This window comes from Lissotriton vulgaris, chromosome 7 (assembly GCF_964263255.1).
Source record: "Lissotriton vulgaris chromosome 7, aLisVul1.2, whole genome shotgun sequence".
NCBI classification, from domain to species: domain Eukaryota; kingdom Metazoa; phylum Chordata; class Amphibia; order Caudata; family Salamandridae; genus Lissotriton; species Lissotriton vulgaris.
The window spans coordinates 1,157,658,250-1,157,678,774 of record NC_141695.1 but is presented as its reverse complement, the minus strand read 5'-3'; the positions used below and the strand labels follow the sequence as shown (position 1 = coordinate 1,157,678,774).

Here is a 20,525-nt window from a genome sequence, read left to right as displayed (position 1 = left end):
TGGGCATTGCAGCACGTAAACAACAAACTCCATGTTACACGTGAGTCTTTTCGTGATAGGGATTGGGTTGTCTCTGAAGGGACTGATGTAATGGGTTTTGTTTATTCCAATTTTGCACGCTTTACAGAAGGCGCATTTTCTAAAGCCTGTGCTCAATGCTTCCCATGTTCCTGAGATAACGGGCTCTAGAGTGCTGCTGGTTAGTGCATTCTCCATTGAGGGGGATTTTCGGAAGGTGATCTCCGGTCTCAGGGAGACATCACTCCCAATTACAGGATCCCCCCTTATCAAATTCCAATTTTTTGAAAAAATCTTTTTGATAGCGGAGTGCTGTTGGCAGTATGGAACTATGACCCTAGAATTCACATGGGTGTTGACCGGATTATCACTAGGGTCTTTGCTCCTAGGTGTTAGTGCTTCCTCTCTGGTGACGGAGTTAGTTTTTCTTACGGCTATCTCGAGAATACTGTCACTGTAGCCCCTTTCAAGAAAACGTTTCCTGCACTCCTGTTGCGCTACTTGAAAGTCAGATTCCGTACTACAAATTCTTCTCATTCTTAGCATCTCCCCGTAGGGGATGCTATTGATTAGGTGACGGGGATGCTGACTAGTGGCGTGAAGCACTGTGTTACCAGCTGTGTCCTTCCTGTGTAACCTGGTTTGTATTTTATGATTATCAACATAGACCTGGACATCAAGAAAATTGACAGTTGTTTCATCTGCATGAGAAGTAAAATGCAAGTTGTATGAGTTAACATTCAATTGTTCTACAAATCGCTCAGCATCTGATTTACCACCCTTCCAAACAACAAAGAGGTCGTCAATGTAACGCAGATATAATGGTACATGTGATGTCATGATGTTTCCAAATGTGCCCATCAGGACCAGCACCTCCCAAAGCCCCATATGGAGGCATGCAAAACTCGGGGAGAAGCAGGCCCCCATTGCGACCCCTCTCATCTGTTGGTATGCCTGCCCATTGAAAAGAAAGTAATTCTGTTCTAAACAAAGTTTCAGCATGTCCAAGAGCATGCGATTGTGATTAGAACAAAGATCTGATCGTTTAGACAGATAATATTCGGCTGCCTTAATTCCATCACTATGTCTAATGGAGGTGTATAGGGCAGTGACATCCAGAGTCATTAAAATGTAGTCATCTTCCCAAACCAGGTTATTCAGCTTGCAAATAAAATCGGTGGTATCTTTAACATAAGATGGTAATGTTAAAACCCATTCCTTCAGAAAGAAATCTACGTATTTGGAAATGTTTTCAGTTGCGCTGTTTATTGCCGAAAGTATGGGTCTACCAGGTGGTGCCCATAGATTCTTATGTACTTTGGGCAACAAGTACAGAGTGGGTATAACCGGACAATCTTTCTTGAGGAATTTAAATTCATCATTTGAAATTAATCCTGCGCTTTTCCAGGCTACAAGTTTGGCATTCAAGTCAGACCAGGCAGCTTTGATGACAATGAGGTTGCTTTTCCTGTAGCAGTCCAGGTCACTTAACTGTGATTCTGCTTCTTTTATATAATCGTCCCGATGCCACAAGACGATATTTCCCCCTTTGTCCGCCTGTTTTACAATGATGTTCTTGTCAGCCTTTAATTTCCTTACAAGGCTGTTGTAACGTTGGTTTTGTCGACTTAAAATGACATGTTTTTTATTTGTAGCCGCGTATAGTTGTTTCAGGTCTTTGATGATAAGGTCTTGGTAGAGGTCAATGTTATCATGGGTCATGATTGGAAAAAAGGTTGATTTTTTCCTGAAGGGCGTGGATATTTGAGTTTCAATGCCTTCCCTTCCAGTTTGTTGGAATTGTGTATTCGATAGCCCCTCTTGCTGCAAATTCCATATCTCATTGAATGATGCGTCCGCTTCAACTGAAAAGAGTGTGGGGCTGGCTGCCACAGAGATGTTACGTTGTTTGTACGGGTGTGTACGATGGTATTTGCTCAATTTGAGCTTTCTGATAAAGCGGAAAGTGTCCATTCTGGTATTTGCATAGTTCATGTTGCTAGGGGGGCAGTGTGACAGACCCAAGCTCAAAATTTGTTTTTCTTTGTCACTTAAAATGATGTCTGTCAGGTTTATGATTGTGGTACTGATGTTGAGGGTTGAGTTTGAAACCTGTTCCAACTTCCTCCTTTCCCCCGATTGCCTCTCTTTCCTCCCGCCGAATTTCCTCTCGTTGTGTTTCCGGCATTGGGAGCGTTTGAAATTTGCCCTCTGGCGTTTTGTTGGGGGTTTACTTTCGATTTGGATCTGAGAGTATCTCGGCGGCTCTCGCAGAGGCAATTTACCTCTTGTGCCGGCGATAGCTTTGTAAACCCCTCTTGCAAGTTTTTTCTCCTCCTTTGCTCATTGTCAGAATCGCTCTCCGCCGCTGAGCTCAAATCAGTGGATGAGGCTGATGCTGTTGCCTCTTGTCTTGCCTTGCGGTTGTTTTTGCCCACTTGTGCTTTTAGATTATCAAAGCGGCGCGCAAAGGTGAAAATTTGGCCGTGTAGGTAGTCCAGCCTGTCTCTCTCAAATTTGAAGGCTTTCCTTTTTTTGATTATTTCCTCTTCCTTGGCCAGCCTTATCATCATTTCTTCACGTAATTTTTTACTTTGTTCAGTTACTCCAATTGTTAGCAAATCAGCCTCAACCGTTTCAATTTCCATTTGTAGTTTTCTCCTGTCGCTGTCAGCGTATTTAGCCAAAATTGCCATTAGATGGGCGGAATATTCTAAGTTTGTGTCCGCCCACTCGGGCAACATTGCCGGGTCCGGGTTCTCATAGCTCGGGGCTAGAGTGCTTCTCAAGCCCCGTGGAACACGCTTGACATCGAGGTATTTTGTGAGGGAAGTATGCTCCCACCACTTCGACTGCTCTTTCTTCATTAGTCGTTCCAATTTACGAAAAGTCTCCTTAATATTAGAGTTGTCGGTACCTCCCGCGGCACCCCCCAGTTGTAGTTGTAGGCGTTGTTGTGCCCTCAGGGTTTTCCACAAACATGTGGCCTGCATCCTCCTCTCTGCATTTCAATACGTCGGCAGACATATTGGCTAGTTGTGGTGTATTAGTGTTTGAACGCCGAAAAATGCAAACGGATAGGCGCGCTGTCAGAAAGTTCTTGGCGCTTCCCGCTTGGCACACTCCCCACTGCGAATTATCGGACAGCTGTCCTACCTGGGCTCGGCTGCCGACGGCTCCTCCTGCACTTTACCAGGTCCGCCGCGACTCCTTCAGCCTGGGTAGATACGTTTGCTGTTTCGCAGGGGCTCGGGCAGCTTCCTCCTACCGGAGTAGAGATTCAATTCCGGGTGACGGAATTCCAGCTTCCTGCTGCAACACGCCCAGAGAGCTCGGAGAGCTCGGGGAGGGGCTTTCACTCGTACCACGAATGCTTCCTTGGTACAGTTAGATGAAGAAAACGCCATTCTTTTACACAAATAGATATAGAATAACGAGAGTGAGCCCAGATTTAGTGCTAATTTTTCGGTGATTTATTCAAAAATTCCACCAGCCATCCGCCATAACGCGTTTCACCTCCAAACGAGGCTTGATCACATGACGTAGATCGAAACAAACAAGGGTCTTAAATACACCAAAACATGGGAGCGGCTTCGCGCTTAAAGTGGTATGTGCATAATAGAACTTTCATAATGCTGTAAAACATAGCGGCATTAGTGAAATTCACTGAAAAAACCATAAGTTTCACAACAGTTATAGTTAGGAATTAGCATTTAAAAAACCTATGAAATTCACAGAAAAAACCATAGGTTTCACACCAGTTATAGTTAGGAATTAGCATTTAAAAAACCTATGAAATTCACTGAAAAAACCATAGGTTTCACACAAGTTATAGTTAGGAATTAGCATTTAAAAAACCTATTAAATTCACTGAAAAAAACATAGGTTTGACACCAGTTATAGTTAGCTGGAAATTTTACTGACATAAAACCAATGTCATGAGTGATATAATATGTGACGTCATCAGCAGTGCATTGCTATAGTGAGTCCAACTAACTATAACGTGGGAATTTCATTGGTTTTATGTCAGTAAAATTTCCAGCTAACTATAACTGGTGTCAAACCTATGGTTTTTTCAGTGAATGTAATAGGTTTTTTAAATGCTAATTCCTAACTATAACTTGTGTGAAACCTATGGTTTTTTCAGTGAATTTCATAGGTTTTTTAAATGCCAATTCCTAACTATAACTGGTGTGAAACCTATGGTTTTTTCTGTGAATTTCATAGGTTTTTTAAATGCTAATTCCTAACTATAACTGTTGTGAAACTTATGGTTTTTTCAGTGAATTTCATAGGTTGTTTAATAGCAAATTTCTATTGCTATCAAATATAATATTTTTTTAATGAATCCTATATTGTATATTTATGTAATACTATTTTTTATATGTATATTCTTCATTTTTTTTTGCCCTGGAGCGCTCCCGGTGTGCGTACCGGGGAGCGCGCCTGTCAGCGCAATCTTGCGGAGCGCCCCGGTGCGCATACCGGGGAGCGTCCCGTTAGCGCTATTGCCGCGAACGAAAACATCGTTGTGATGTATTGCGTAGCCGCGTTCGCGTGATACGCACGGCGTAAATGCACCCGGAAGCAGCCACGTGCATACGAACGCGCTACGTAAGAGCCCCGGGGCGCGTCCCGGGGCGCGCCCAGGGTCGCGTAGCGTAAGCGCGTCGGGTCATGTGACCTGAAAATAACACTTTTTATTGGTTCAGAAGAGTTTTGGTTTCCAAATGATGAAGGCCCGAGTCATGTGACCTGAAAATAACACTTTTCATTGGTTCAGGACAGTTTTGTTTTCCAAATGATGAAAGCCCCCACCTTTTTTCCTTATTCTCACTTTGTCCTTTGACTGAGGAAGACCTGTTTGGAGACCTATTCCCAATTTGTACTGAAAAACGGCTACAGTAGCAGCAGCAGCACGAGCATCTCAGCCTCCACCACCACCACCACAAGGACCACCACAACACCACAGTGGTGGAGATGAAGAGAAGGAGGAGGAGGAGGAGGAGGAGAGGAGGACGTTCCTGCAAGAAGACACTCCCACTTATAAGCCAAAGGAGCACATAGTCTGGGAGTTTTTTTCCATCCCAAAGGACCAGAAGAAAGTTAATGGGCCAAAGGTGACTTGTTTGATCTGTGGCACTGTACTTTCAAGGGGGAACTCTAACAAAAAGTACTCTTTTGGCAACAACACCATGATTCGCCACATGCAACGCCGGCACCCTATCAACTATGCTAGGGCAGAGGTGAGGGAAATGGGCAGAAACCCTCCCCAATCTTCTCTGAGCACCTCCCAAAGAAAACAACCCACTCCATCGGGTCCAGAGGCAAGGGAGATGGTCCCAAACATACAAACCTGGTTTGCACAATTCAAATTTGTTTGTATTTTTTGTGGGCAAACAACTACTTATGGTGAGCAAAGCATTAAGCTCATCAACCGTGCTGGTGACAACCATGTGTGCCCCAAAAAACCTTAATTTTTTCCTGATTTTTTGTTGCTCCAGTAGAGCCGTTTACAATTCCCTGTTTTTTGTTTGTCCCCATAAAAATAACAAAAAAAGATATAAAATTGTTTATAAAAGCCAAAAAAAGTACAAAATGTTCCAAAAAACAATAAAAAAATATAAAACAACAAAAAGAATTAAAAAAAGTTCTTTTTAGAACTACCTCCAATTTATAAAAAAATGCTTCTTTTTAAAAAAAATCGTTCATTCTTTTTCCCCATGGTACGCTCCCTGGTACGCTCCACGGTGCACGTACCGGGCACTCCCCCGCGCAAATCGAAAAAAAATTATTATTTTTTTTGCCCTGGGGGGCCCTTTTATGGCCCCCACATCAAACCTAGGGGGTCTGGGGGGTCTACCTGCCCCCTTTTGCTCATTTCCCCCTTTGTTTTTGCCACCTCTTGGGTCTCGATCCTACCGAGACACAAGATGGTGGCCGCTCCGGACTATTTGGAATGTTGACAGACACCCGAGAGCCAATCAGCTTTCCGCTCGCGAACTCGCGTAGCGCGCCCGGTGCGCGTACCGGGGCGTGCTTATAGATATATATATTATTTTTAACCTAAATTACTCAAAATCCACTGGAGCACATATCTTGAGACATAGCAAAGGCACATCGGGCTACCAGTCCCTACAATTTTGCCAAGTTTGGTGGAAATCCATTCAGCCGTTCGGGCTAAAAGTGAGTCCAACCGCCCTATGGAAATTAACATGGGGAAAACACGTTTTGGGACCCCCCTTTTATCTCGGCCCCCGCTTGACAAATCTCCCCCAAACTTTCAGGGAAAGAGCGGAGCGCCGCGAGGCAATTTTGAGGAAAATTTCAGGCGGATTCCTCAACCGGCGCCAAAGTTATTCCCAATAGAATGTTGCAAAATCCCTATACAAAATAATCCTAACTATAACTACCTACTGGCGACTGCCAGTAGGTAATATATATATATATATATATATATATATATATATATATATATATATATATATATATATATATATATATATATATATATATATATATGGTTCTTAATGAGCTGGTAATGCCAGTAAAAATATAAGTATAGAGTCTTGCAAAGAAGGCAGGTTTTATAAAAGTACTTGCGATCATACGTTATACCAGCAGCAGATCACCGAGGAGTTGTCTCTGTCAGGAGTTCCTTGACATCACGTTAGCTCTCGAGTGATTAGCTGCTGGTGCGTGTATTGTGTGGGCACCCTTGTAATTGTAGAGGCATTGCTTAGGTAGTGTTGTGGTTGCCGCAGTCTTACTGTATCCAGGGCTCGTTTCTTGGCTGCTCAGGTGGTATCACATGCCGTTGAGGCCCTTGCCAAGGGTCATTCCTCAAGTTTTCTTCCCGAAGCGTCCTTGAAGAGGACATTGGGAAGGATTGAGTACAGGGCCTTGGTTGTGTGGATGATGTTTCCCCGTTTGTATATTGCCATAAAGGCAGAAGACTGAGAGCGTCTTGCTAATGAGGATCGCACCGGAGGTCACCAAGAGAGCAATTGAGAATGTGGGACCAAGCGGCAGTAAGGGTGAGTACCTGTAGCCAATTGTGTAAATAAACAGGTCTGCAATTCAGGAGTGGGCAAGCCCTAGGGCTGATGACACAAGACTTCATATCGACGGCACCACACAAGATTCGAAGTGAGAGGGAGGGAGGGGCTAGGTGGTTTCTGTAAATTGTAAACCAGTCAAATCAAGGTACACATTTAACCAGAAGCTACTGCTATAGCATGACACAACATAGTTGAGGAATAAACACAGTACACATCAAACAACTCTGAAACGGCAATACACATCAAAGAATAATGAATAGTAAGGTGTACTTATCTGCCTGGAGCCACATTTAAAAGAGGCAGACTACTCTATGTGCATGCCTATTATACATCAGCAAGGTTCTGTCCTAGAACTGTTTGTTTTATGATGCATTGGGTCTAAGTGGCTGCTTGGAGTTAGCATCAAAAGAAATATGCATAATGGTAGCCTCGGGTCTTGTAATAAAACTACAATATCTTGTGGCCTGGATACAGTGTATCTGAGAGGTCTTGGAAACCTACAGATTTTGTCCATTCTCCCATATTAATGGGAGCATTTCAGGAGAAACCTGGGCCCAGCCATACGTCTTGGAAGGGGGATTCTTTGGGGATTGAGGAGGAGTACTATCAGGTTTCAGGAAGACAACATTGGGATAGAGTGCGTCGTCCCTCTACTAAAACAATTCTGCATAAGGGGCCGAATACCAGTTTGGTGGTTCTATCTCACCCCCTTATACTGTTTTCCTCAAATTATTGTTGGTGGCAGAACGGCTACCTTTGCTTGTGTTTGTAGGTTTTCAGGGATGGCAGGGGCTTTCAGCTGCACTATACCTTCCTACCCCGAAAAAGAAATTAAAAGCCTAGCTGCCAAGTGGTCCTTTATCACTGTGAAATCTTCAGCCAAAACCTGTTTTTTTACATGGCTTTGGGTAAAAAGCTAGAAAAGGCAGAAGATGCCACAACTTAAACTTGTGTACTTGGCAGCAGAGCAAATAGGTAACTTAAAGCATGGTCAATCCTTGCTTCAATCCTTTTATAACCCGATCTTCAGCCTCCCATTGGAGTATTGTAACTCTTAGATATACGTAAGAATAATCACAGTTATATCAGTGAACAATATTAAGGCTGGACTGGCAGTACCAGGCATCCGGCGTTTCTCCGGGAGGCTGGAATGGTAGGTGGCCGGTTTTGTTACCTCAGGGCTGGTTTTGTAGCTTTGAAAGCAACCTCTGCAGATTTGCATTTTTTATCCAGTAGTTTGCAGGCACAATAAAAGTGTCAAGAGAAATCTCTAGTGATTAATGTACCTGCTGGAGAGAGATCACAGTGTTGTCTACTGGCAGTTTTGACTCGTCTAAGGTAGAGCAGAGGGTTAATATGCCTACTGCAAAGAAAGTGTACCATGCAGATCACAGCATAGTATTTCATGCACATACCTTAGTGGGTCACTGCTTTTATCACAGTGACCCTTTTGGTACAATCATAATCTAGCAGAGTGAGCTATGAAGAGTATTCAAAGAGCAACATGCAAACTACATGGTACAGGTTAGAAAGTTATATTTTTTGGAGTCTTTCATTATCCCAATGTTGCCAAAAAGGGTTTGTATGTGTAGAAATGAAATATTTTTAATAAAGCCAACCCTAACCATTGTGTTAGGTTCTGAATCCTGGGTTTGTGCTACTCCACATCAAACACTCCTAAAAAAAATGCCTACCAATATCGATTACGTGTATCCTACACCATGGGTTTCCCCTAGTCTGTGTAACAATTCTATGCACTGATTTACACAAATATTATTCACTGTCTCTGTATTTGTGTGTGATGTAAAGTGCCCCCACACCCTACACTGGTATGTGAGGTGCTAAGCAACTAATGAAATACATGTGAGAAAGGGACTATGGAGAGATGAGAGGCACTTTTGATGGGTGATAGTGAGGGAATCATGAAATATCAAGCTGCTGTACATTCATAATTTATTATGCTTTAAAAGATAAAACAATTGATTATGTAATGAAAAGTGTGTTGTACAATTCACCATTTTTGCCCACATTTTCTTGGAGGGAGATCCCCCCAAAACCCTCCTTGTAGTTTTCGAGCTCACTCGCTGCACTCACTATGCACTGTAAGGGGGCTGGTCTGACAAAATTTGCCAGAGCGGCTTTGGATTCCCAGTCCAGCCCTGAACAATATACACAACAATATCACTCAAAATAGGGACTGAATGACCAACAACCAACTAAAACCGAAGCATAAAAAAGTGACTAACTCATCATTGGATTCTCTTAGCTAGATTAGAGCATTCCCTTCTTAATGGTCTCCATGAAATAAGAAAAGTGCCTATTAGCACAGCCTTTCAGGGAACAGTCTAAATAAACATGTGCTGTGGGAAGTAAGACATATAACTTCTGCACTAAACATTTCAGATGCATTTTCTGATCAGCACACACTTTCTTCATAGCCGTGAAAGCAAACATGCCACAATATCTACATAAGAAACTCGAAATCCCAAGAGGTTGAAGAAAGCTCCAAAACGGTGACTCACATTGTCTAGAACTCTGAAATGTACCAAAACCTTCACTCAGTGTAGCTGCTTCTCAGTATTTATATCAGTATGTACAACTATTTTAGATAAAACCCATCTACCATCCTTCAAAAGCAGACTGAAAGAGCATCTGCTTCTCAAGCACTTCCACACCAAACTAGATAAAAAATCAATACAACTTTTGGTTTTAATTTTAATTAATTTAATTTTATGACATTTGTTAAGCGCATGGTTGCACAAGGAACAGTGCGTCCCGCGCTGAAAATCCCACTAATCATCTCTTTAGCTTAGCTCAGGGAGGATGAGCACTTGGGCCAGGGAAAACTATACTGATTTATGGGGTACCCTTGTGCTCTCCTGGTTTTTAATGCTTTTTCTCTTCACCTTTACTGCCTCTCTACACTTATCTCTAAACATTTCCTAACTCAAGTCACATTAGGTGTTGAGCTGGGGCAACACTGCAATTTTATTAACCCCTAGATGCAGCCCAAGACCCTTGTTTCTAAATGTTGACTCTATGACACTCAGATAGACATGTTCCTGTTGTACTGAATATGTGACATACATATAGATTACACTGCAATCTCATCAAGTTCCTGATGCTCCTTTATATAGTATGTTCCTTCTAATGATCAACTCTTTATCAGGATCAACAACTTGGCGTGTTGTTCTTTATATTTTGTTTTCTGTAAGGTGCTTCCGTGTTTATCTGGGTTACGTTTGCGCTATTGAATAACTGAAAGAAATAACCATGACCTGCATTTTAGTGTGAGGTGGAGGAGGAAGATTAAACAGAGCTCCACTCCACTCCAAAAAGAAGCTGGCTAAAGGTATGAGAAGAATGAGCCCAAAAGAAGTCCAAGGGCAGTTTCAACAACGCTGATAGAACACCAAGCAGCTGAATAAAGAAGATGGAACATACTATGAGAAAAGAGGGAGTAAGGACTGTGTTCAACAGGGGGGTCGCTTACAGAGCTCCCGTCATGCTCTGCGGCTGAGACGTCTGATGGCAGCCAAAGGCATCCAAGATGGCGAATTGACGCACTGCGGCACTTGCGATTGTCCGTTGCCCAATTGAGCATGAGTTAGTGGCGTACCATAACTGGTGTGGAGCCCATGGAGCGGTGACGACCCGATGAGGGTAATATGGGTCTCACTAGCTGTGAAGCTGAGACCCGCAGCAGTGCCGAAATGAGCCAGTCTTCTCTCCTCCTAGCAGCATTTTTGGACTTTCTGCACCGCTCATTGCCTCCGGCAACAGTATTTTCACTCATGCAGGCTGTATGCCATTTGGACACGGTGTACTGAAGGTTGGGTGAATCAAAAACACTGTTTTGATAGGCAACATCAGCAGCGTGAGCATTAATTCACAGTGGATGAGTTTGAAACTATGTAATCCTAAGTGGGAGGCAGAAAGTGGCCCTCCCCCAGCGGGAACCTTTCTTTTCTCTGGATATTTCACTGAGAGGGAGTGAGAGAAACTATCTCTTGGTATTAGCGACCCGCACTGAAGTGCAAGGAAAAGGGTTGCTGGAGCACACCTTTGGGGGAACACATAAGGGTTCTCTGGGGCAGGGAAGACCCTTGGTAGCTGCAGAAGCAGTGTGTGTAGTCACATGTGTGGCTTGTGGCTTCCAGGAGGAACCCCAAGTGCGATTGCCACAAGTATAAGTATATATGATGAAGCTCAACTCTCTTGATTCCCTGATTAATCCCCGCAACTCCACCTCTACCAAGGCAACCACGAAATCAACCAACAAGCTACAAAATTACTTTGAGGAGAAGGTACAATGGCTCCATAACAACAGGAATGTAACCACCCTCTCCCTTGCCCAGTCACTCATGCTCTCCAGCTAAGCAGGGAAACATCGGACTCCTGGCTGATTCAGCTGCTGGTCTTGGTATGACAAACTCAACCCTGGTGGAGGTAAAATAAAAAGAAAAAAAACCTTTATCCCTGTAATAAGGCCACCCAGTCCCAGCTCCACCTTCAAGTCTGTAACCGAATTAGTATGCCTTGGCATAGCAAATGAAGCAGAGATGAAAAAGTCAGTGAACAGTTCAAGGGGGGCCATGAAGTGTCAGACATACTCTTTGCTTGCAGGGTCCAGGCTGAGGTAACCCCCCCCAAGGACACAGCTCATTTGGGGTCTGATAATAATTGCTCTATGGGGGGCCAGCTCCTCAGACGCAGACATTAGAGATATTTAACATTAGCAGATATTAACGGCAGATCTACCCCCAACATTGCGAATGATGTGGGAGAATCAGCAGGGAACTAACATAGCAATTCCATAAACAACAATGACTCTCTCTGATGGCAGCGGCCTCCAGATAAAAACACAAGCCAATAAAATAGAAGACAGAAGCACATCTTCTACAGTCACTTTTTCAAATATTATGCGAACTTAAAACAATGAAGGTCTCTCAGGATGAGACTAACAAAAAGATCAATCAACAGTTGAATCTCATCTATAAATATAAAAACGAAAGTATGTCTGTTTGTCCTTTATGCATTACTACACCATTCATCCGATCGGCATAAAACTTTGGGAAGTTGTTGAGTACACTCCCGCGAAGGTTTCTGGCAAAAAAAAAAAAAAAAAATTGTTAAAAGTTGTTGAGTACACTCCCGCGAAGGTTTCTGGCAAAAAAAAAAAAAAAAATTGTTAAAAGTTGTTGAGTACACTCCCGCGAAGGTTTCTGGCAAAAAAAATAAATTGTTAAATATCGGCACCCCAGGGCCCTCATAATCTTTCCAATACTGATAGTTTACAGTTTCCGGTGCGACTCGCTTTTGCGATGACCATCAACAAAGCACAAGGACAATCGCTGCAAGTGTGTGGACTAGATTTGGAGAATCAGTGCTTCTCACATGGACAAGTGTATGTTGCCAGCTCACGCGTCGGAAAACCTTCTGATTTATTTGTGTACGCACCAGACGGAAAAACAAAAAATACCTTGTATCCACAAGCACTCGAATAAATAAATAGAATTAAAACAACACTTTAAAATGTTTTCCATATTAAAATGAATAAGTTTCAATAAAAATGACACAATGTAAATTGAATGTTATCATAACAAGTTTCCATTAATTTCCTTTCTTCAGAGATCGCAGCAACGCGCGACGGGTAAGCTAGTTAATCATAAAATGCTAAATGTAATTACATGTTTGTCTGAGGTTGAGCACCGAGGTCAGATTTAGAGGATAAAGGTCTTAGCAAGACCCTTCTACTGTTAAACTTCACATGCGTTGGCTGACTTGCAGTCCAAAAGTTGAAAACAGATCGAGCCGCACAAACTTAAGGTTTACTGGCATTCCAAAACGGCGTGAAAATGGACAAACTGTTGCTAGCCTCAACTTCGATCTAGTGCAAAAATATATTCATCCAGAAGCGGAGACTTATAAACTGGATTTAACTATCATGCAGGCACACCGTGTCCCTCCAGCACAGTTTCCCAGCACCAAGTACCCTTAAATGATACTTGTACATTTTGGGAAATATCGGATTAAGGAGAAGATTCTCTCCAATTCCATAAAAGACAAACTCTATCAGATTCCAGGGGAATTTTCATTTAACATCTTCTACGATATGTCCCCCATGCCAGCTTGCGGCAGAAAAGAATGTATGATTTTTTTTCGTAATTTCCCGCATGTTGGCTCTCCTGCCGACATCGTCCAGCAATCAAAGCAAAAATTTATTTTTAAGGGTCGTGTCTAAACTGTTCACTCTGTAGAACAAGTGTGAGATTTTCTGTGGTCAATCCAACAGTCTAGGTGTAGAGAGTGGGGAGATAGGAATGCCAGTTCTAGAGCCAGCGCTGGGAGTAGCAATCAGTGAAATGTCAGTAATGTCAGTATAACAATGCAAAATGACCTGCTCTGATAGTATTCTGTTACTGCAGTCAGTGAAATGTCAGTAATGTCAGTATAACAATGCAAAATGACCTGCTCTGATAGTATTCTGTTACTGCAGTGAAATTATATGTACATTTTCATGTACTGAACTATATGGATTGAATGTAACTCATGTTATTTCTCATTGTTTTCCATATTATTATTCTTTTGGGGATTATATTTGATTATTATTTTGTTATTTTATCTCTTTTTGCTTTTTCTGCATGATGCCCTAGGAGGCCTTAGTCCATCTCCTGGTGTCATGTCAAGGCAGTATTATGAGGGTAGGGGTTGTGGGGGAATGACATGGGGAGGTTGACAGGAGGGGGTGGTGGGACAGGAGGGATCCTAGGACGGGTTGGTCCTCCAGGGAGGTCAGAGAGGGTAGGGTGGGGGAGGGGCAGGTAGTAGTGGGTAGGGATCAGAGGAGACAGAATATCAGAAAACCTGCAGCAGACAGTGGGACACAGAAATATATCTCACAATGTCTCGCAACTAGTTGAGAATTGTAGCATGCATGATGGTCTAAATAACAGATTGAAGTGTCACGACATGTTAGCCTGGTTTAGTTCTTTAAATGCAGATATAATATTTTTGCTTGTGATGTATCTAAAAGATAAAGGCAGCCAGTCTCAGTTTGTATTCCCTCCTACATTCAACATGCATTTTTTGCCTCATCACAGGCATCGCATTCAGGTGTGAATGTCTTAACCCGTTTAGAGCGTCGAACATTCAGCGCCCAGTGCTGAACGTTCGAATAACGGGTGGGGCCGCATCGGCCAGCGGACGTGCGCAGCACTACCAAGGTAGTGCACGCGACGACCGTTGGCCGACGGCAGCGCTTAAGGGGTTAATTACGAGCGCAGTCCAGGCAGAGGTTCTCAAGGTAGTGAGTGATCCGGGGGCTAGATGGATTTTGGTTAAAATATTAATATGGAAGGAAACATACAACGTAATACTTTATTATGGGACTATCAAGGGCATACGCTTCCCCCTATATGATCTTCATTCCTTTCTACAACTAGAGACGGGTCATTTAATAGTAGGGAGGGATTTCAGTTTAATTAAAGATTTGCTTTTAGACACTTCACGCTTAAACAATCTCAAATCTGTATGTGCTTTCCAAACTCTGACCCACAACGTTGCTCTCATCGATCCATGGTGGGCTCAAAATGGTTCGAAACGTCATTATATGTGCCACTGAAAACGATATGGCACCGCCTCACATACAGATTTTTTCCTAACATTACATTTCGTTTCGTTGAAAGATGCTGTTGAACTAAATATTGCATTCCCTGATCCTTCACTGATTAGTTTAGTCGTATCATCAATTACATTTTTATCGCAGGAACCAAGATGGTGTTTCAATAAAACACTTCTTATACAGATGACACCTGGGTCATGCAGATGAAGAGTAACTTAGAGGAATTTTTAAATTTAAATTTACATTTGGCTTCCGATTTCTCAGTAAGGGAAGCTCTAAAGGTGTTTTTCAGAGGTCAGGCAATTTCCTACCTGGCTGCCCAAAGACATAAGGAGAAAAGACAGCACGTTAAATTACGTGAGAGTTTAGACAAAGCCATAAAAAGATATCCTCAAGCTTCAAATAAAAAGACACAGATGTCTTCAGCAAATGCTAATGCAGATTTTCAACATTTGGTAATGAGTAGAAAATCATGATTTTAATAAAGGCACGGAGGCTAATATTATGCACTACACCTTTATTACCACTCAGGCAGCAGCAACAAAGAACATAGAATTAGAACCCAGAACACATTCTAGAACTCCTGAACATGCATAAACCCATAGAACCTGCAGCCATCTTCCTCTTTTGGGCGCTGCGATCATATTAAAAAGTCTCTTATCTTGAACCAAGCGAATCTTCTTAAAGGAAAAACACTCCCGCAACTCTTCACCTTCTCAAGGAGTAGATTCTTCTCTTTAACCTAAGCAGAAAACAAAACAAATCAAAGAAAAACATCAAAACAAGGGAGGGTAAAAGCGGAGGGATAATATTAGCCTCCGTGCCTTTATTAAAATCATGATTTTCTACTCATTACCAAATGTTGAAAATCTGCATTTTACATCAAGGCCCGGAGGCCAATATTATGCATGTTCAAAGTTCATCAATAACACTATTCAAAACATTCTCCACTGGTTTAAAATAGAATCTCTTAAAAGTGGATTCACAACTCCAATCCGCTGCTTTCATAATTCCACTTAAACTAAAACCTCTCATAAAAGCCTTACTCGCCATAGCACCCCTCACTGAATGAGCACCAAACACACTTATATCAATCCCAGCCTTAAACATAACCTCTCTCACCCACCTAGCCAGAGTAGCAGACGAGACACCCCTAAAAGGCTTCCTCAAAGAAATCAACAACTGTGAACAACCAGAAGGTCTCAAACCAAGTGTCCTTTTCTCATATTCTTTTAAACAGCAGACCACACATAACCTCTTATTCTCATTAAACTGAGGATAAAAAACAGTCCTTGTCATAGTTTTCGTCCTCTTACGCAACTCAAAACACACACCCTCCGGTTGAAAAAACCTAGAATCAATCTCTAAAGCTCTAATATCCGAAACCCTCTTACAAGAGACCAAGCACAGTAAACAAGCAAGCTTCCACGTCAAAAACTTAACCTCCATCAACTCATTCTCACCCCAACTCTCTAACTCCTTAAGAACCAAAGACACATCCCAAAGAAAAGCATATTTCGCTTTAGGGGGTAAAATTAACCTCACACTCTTAACCAACCTCCTAACCAGAGCATGCTGACCAATAGGAAGGCCATCAACCAAAACGTGACCTGCCGAAATAGCGGACCTACTAACATTCACAGAATTATAAGACAAGCCTTTCTCAAACAAAGAGGACAAAAAATTCACAACATCTACCACAGAAGCTGATAGGGGATCCAAATCCCTCTCAAAACACCAACCAGCCCATCTTCTCCAAGCCGACTTATACACTTTTGTTGTCCCTCTAGACCAAGACTTAGCGATGAGACTCTCAGCCTCCTCCGATAATCCATGCACTTGCCAAACTCTCCTGAAATCAACCAAGCCATTAACCTTAGCTGACCGTTTGCCACCAAGTCGTGAACATTCCCCAAAGGATCCAGAATAATTTCCTCCAGATCCGGAAGCAACACCGGATCCTCTACCAGCAACTCCATCACATCTGGAAACCACACTTGGGACCTCCAAAAAGGGGTTATCAACAACAACTCTGCCTTTTCCCTCCTGACCTTCATTATCACTCTCTGAATCAGAGAAAAAGGGGGAAAAGCATAATTCCTTCCTGGATTCCAAACTTGCAGAAAAGCATCTACCCCTTTCGCCTCCGGATCCGGTTTCCAACTGAAAAACCGATCTATCTGACAATTCAACCTGTCCGCAAATAAGTCTATCCGAAACGGACCCCATTTTCTTTCCAAACTCTTGAAAACTTCCCTGTTCAACTTCCAATTGCTTACATCCCTCATATACCTTGAAAACCAATCCGCTTCTACGTTGCTCAGACCTGGAATATACTGAGCTTGAACAACCACCTCCTTCTCCAGACAAAAATTCCAAAAATCCTTCGCCAGATTTGCCAGACCCCTTGAGCGAGGACCGCCCAACTTGTTCACATACCTCACTGCTGACAGATTGTCCATCTTTAGAAGAACACAACATTTCAAACGGTTCTTCATGAAACTTTTCACTGCAAATGACCCCGCCAGCAGTTCCAGACAATTTATATGCATCTGAGACTCCTCCATCGACCATCTCCCCCCTGTCGACACCGATCCGCATCTCGCACCCCAACCATGAAGACTCGCATCCGACTCTATCTCCACTTCCGGAGCCTCTCCAAAGATTGCCCTGCCATTCCATGCATCTAAATTCATCAACCACCAATCCAACTCCTCTCTGGATTCCTGATTCAACCACACTCTCTGTGAATACCTCGCCCCCTTCCTCAGGTGAAAACCTTTCAATCTCTGCAAGGCTCTGTAATGAAGAGGAGCTGGAAATATTGCTTGAATCGATGCAGACAACAGACCCAATAGACGAGCTAACTGTCTCAAGGTAAACCAATCCGCCTGCAAGACTCTCCTCACCTCCTTCTTGATAGTCTTTACCTTCAACATTGGCAATTTCAACACACATTCCAATGTCCGAATCTGAAAACCTAAAAACTGAATCTCCTGTTGGGGAACCACACAAGACTTCTCTCTGTTCACCACAAAACCTAAGTCCTCCAATACCCTGATTGCAAAGTCTGTCTGTTCCCTCGCAAGCTCCTTTCCCTCTGCTAAAATCAGAAAATCGTCCAAGTACACAATCAGACGAATTCCTCTCGACCTCAGCCAAGCTGCCACCGGACGCATTACCTTCGTGAAACACCAAGGAGCCGACGTCAGACCAAACGGGAGACTCCTGAACCTCCACAACTTCCCTTTCCATCTGAATTGCAAATAATCCCTTTGATCCCTGCACATCGGAATCGTCAAATAAGCATCCTTTAGATCTAACCTCGTCAGCCAATCTCCCTTCCTTAAAAGATCCCTCAACATGTGGATCCCCTCCATTTTGAAGTGATTGTACACAACCCAATCGTTCAATTCTTTCAGATTTATCACTGGATGCATCTTCTTGTCCTTCTTCTCCACCAAAAATATATTGCTTATAAATCCTCCTTTTACCACACTTGCTTCCTCTATAGCCCCTTTCTCCAAGAGAGCATCTATCTCTTTTGACACCAAATCTTCCATCTCTCCTGAAAAACGTAAAATTCCCGGGACCCTCTTTTGAACAGGAACTTCTACAAAATCTATCCTGAAACCAGCAACAGTTTCCAAAACCCATGGATCCCTTGTTATTTCCTCCCATCTCGAAACAAAAAGGGCTAGTCTGCCGCCCACCTTTATTCGGATAGAAGTAGGGTCTTGAAAACTGCTTACCTGAGGCCCCTCTAGATCTCCGCTCTGAGCGCATGCCTCTTCCTCTGCCCCTCTGTCGCTGGGGGAAAAAGTTTCCTTGACCACCTCTGGAGCCAAAGCCAGATCCTCCATAGAAGCCTGATCCATAATTAGAATAGAAGGGTCTTCCTCTACCAAAGTTGCCTCTCGACAACCCTTGGCCACGGCCGGGAAAGCGACCCCGCATTCTCCCGGCCACTCCAAAAACACGTCTTATATCTTTCTGCGCTTTCTCTAGCGAACTGAAAGTATTAACATAGCGGGACATTTCTTTCACGAAATCGTCCCCAAAGAGTAATCCTTCTGAATTCTCTCCTGGTTCCTTAGTAGCCAAATCAACTAACTTTGGGTCAACCTTAAAAAGGATCGACTTCCTTCTCTCTATATTTAGAGAAGTATTAGCGTTCCCCAAAAGGCAAATAGCTCTTTGAATCCATTGACGTAACTCTACCACGTCAACACCCACATTATGGGTATGCGCCTCTTCGCATAAATCAAAAATCTTGGTCAAAGGGCCAAGAATATCCAACAATCTGTCTTGACAGCCTTTTAAACCTTTTTCCAAACCCCTTCTAGGGTCCTTTCCCGTCTTGTTAATAAAGGCTAGCATCCTCTGATCTAGCTCAGGCGTATATGCCACCTTACTATCCAGGCATGGTCTTGGACACTCGCTGCGCATACGTGTCCTCACCTCCTTAGGAATCTCCCTCCTAATCCAATAGCGAACATACTTCGCAACATGTTCCACAGGAGTCCATTGGGGTGATAGTGGATGTTGAATCAACAAAGGATCAAACATCTCCTCGCCCTGCGGGTCAAATATCTCATTTTCCTCCATTTTAATCTCTTTCTCATTTACTCTCCTCTTCTTCTGAGGAACCTCATAATCAGATTCCTCTAAATTTGAGCTGCAAGTTAATTCTACATCTCCACTTGAGCTTGAATCACACGCAACCACCGTGTGTTTTAATTTCTGCGCCCTCTTGGCGCTCTTTCTTGCCTTTATAGCATCCTCTCTTTGAACCTTATGTTCAATTCTCTTTTTATTACCATCCAAACTTTTCCTTTTTTGACCCTTTTTTCCTTGGCCCGAAGTGCCAATGCCCATCTCTAACTCCTCTGTTGTCCAAAAACTTTCCTCATCACCAACTCTCTGTTTTCTCTGTACACCTTTCTCCAATGTACTTTCTATCTTCTTGTCAATTGACGCTGCCATTTCACCAAACATCTTTTCCATGTACACCTTCATTCTCTCCTCAAAATTTCCTTCAGACCCTTCCATATTTGTTTATATAATTTCTTTAAACCTTATAAAAAATTCCAGCTAAACTGGACCCACAGACAACTAAACTAAACCCACTGACAGAGTAAACAATCCGCTTTACAAACTAACGTTTTGCCAATAAACTGAACCAAGCCTCTCCTGTCACCGACTCCCGACAACTGACAGGAAAAAAACTAACCGGCAACAGAGCCCTCGATAAAGAGGCAGAGCCCAAAATATGGACGCCTGAATCTCACTAATCCTCCAATGCCATTTCCCAATCTCACAAAATGGCCGCCGCACGTTACGTAAGTACGGCGGCCCTACCAGATCAAAGAACTATCTCCACACCGTACTGCGCCCGCTCACCTCTTCCTTCGGCGTACAGAACGCCGTGAAAAGCTCGCTGTCACAGCTCGCGCTCACAGCTCGCGCTCACAGACGGCCTGAATCGCGAGCCAACGCGCAACACCAACCGACACCATCCGATGCCATCTAACCGTCAAGTACGACAGACGGTAAAATAAACATCCTAGATTTCTCTAAACAAAAATCCTACCACAGCGCTTACAACTCTGCCCATTTCCCCAGTACATCGATCAAAAGACCTTATTCGTAAACATCCTAAATTGAATAATAGTCAAGTTATATATCAAAAACGTTACGTAACAAGATAACTATTTTAAACAACTTAAGCCTTATCAAATCTACTTAAGCTTCCTAAGTATATGATTTAAATAACATAGATTTATAATAACAAATAACATTTAACCCCAAACGAAAAAAAC

The 20,525-nt window shown here is 42.9% G+C and overlaps 1 protein-coding gene across 2 annotated transcripts in view; it reads right to left on the bottom strand.

Moving 5' to 3' along the window:
- HTR4 (5-hydroxytryptamine receptor 4) overlaps window positions 1–20,525 on the bottom strand; it is a 1,457,781-nt gene that overhangs the window by 863,257 nt on the left and 573,999 nt on the right. The gene's annotated exons all lie outside the window — the stretch shown is intronic.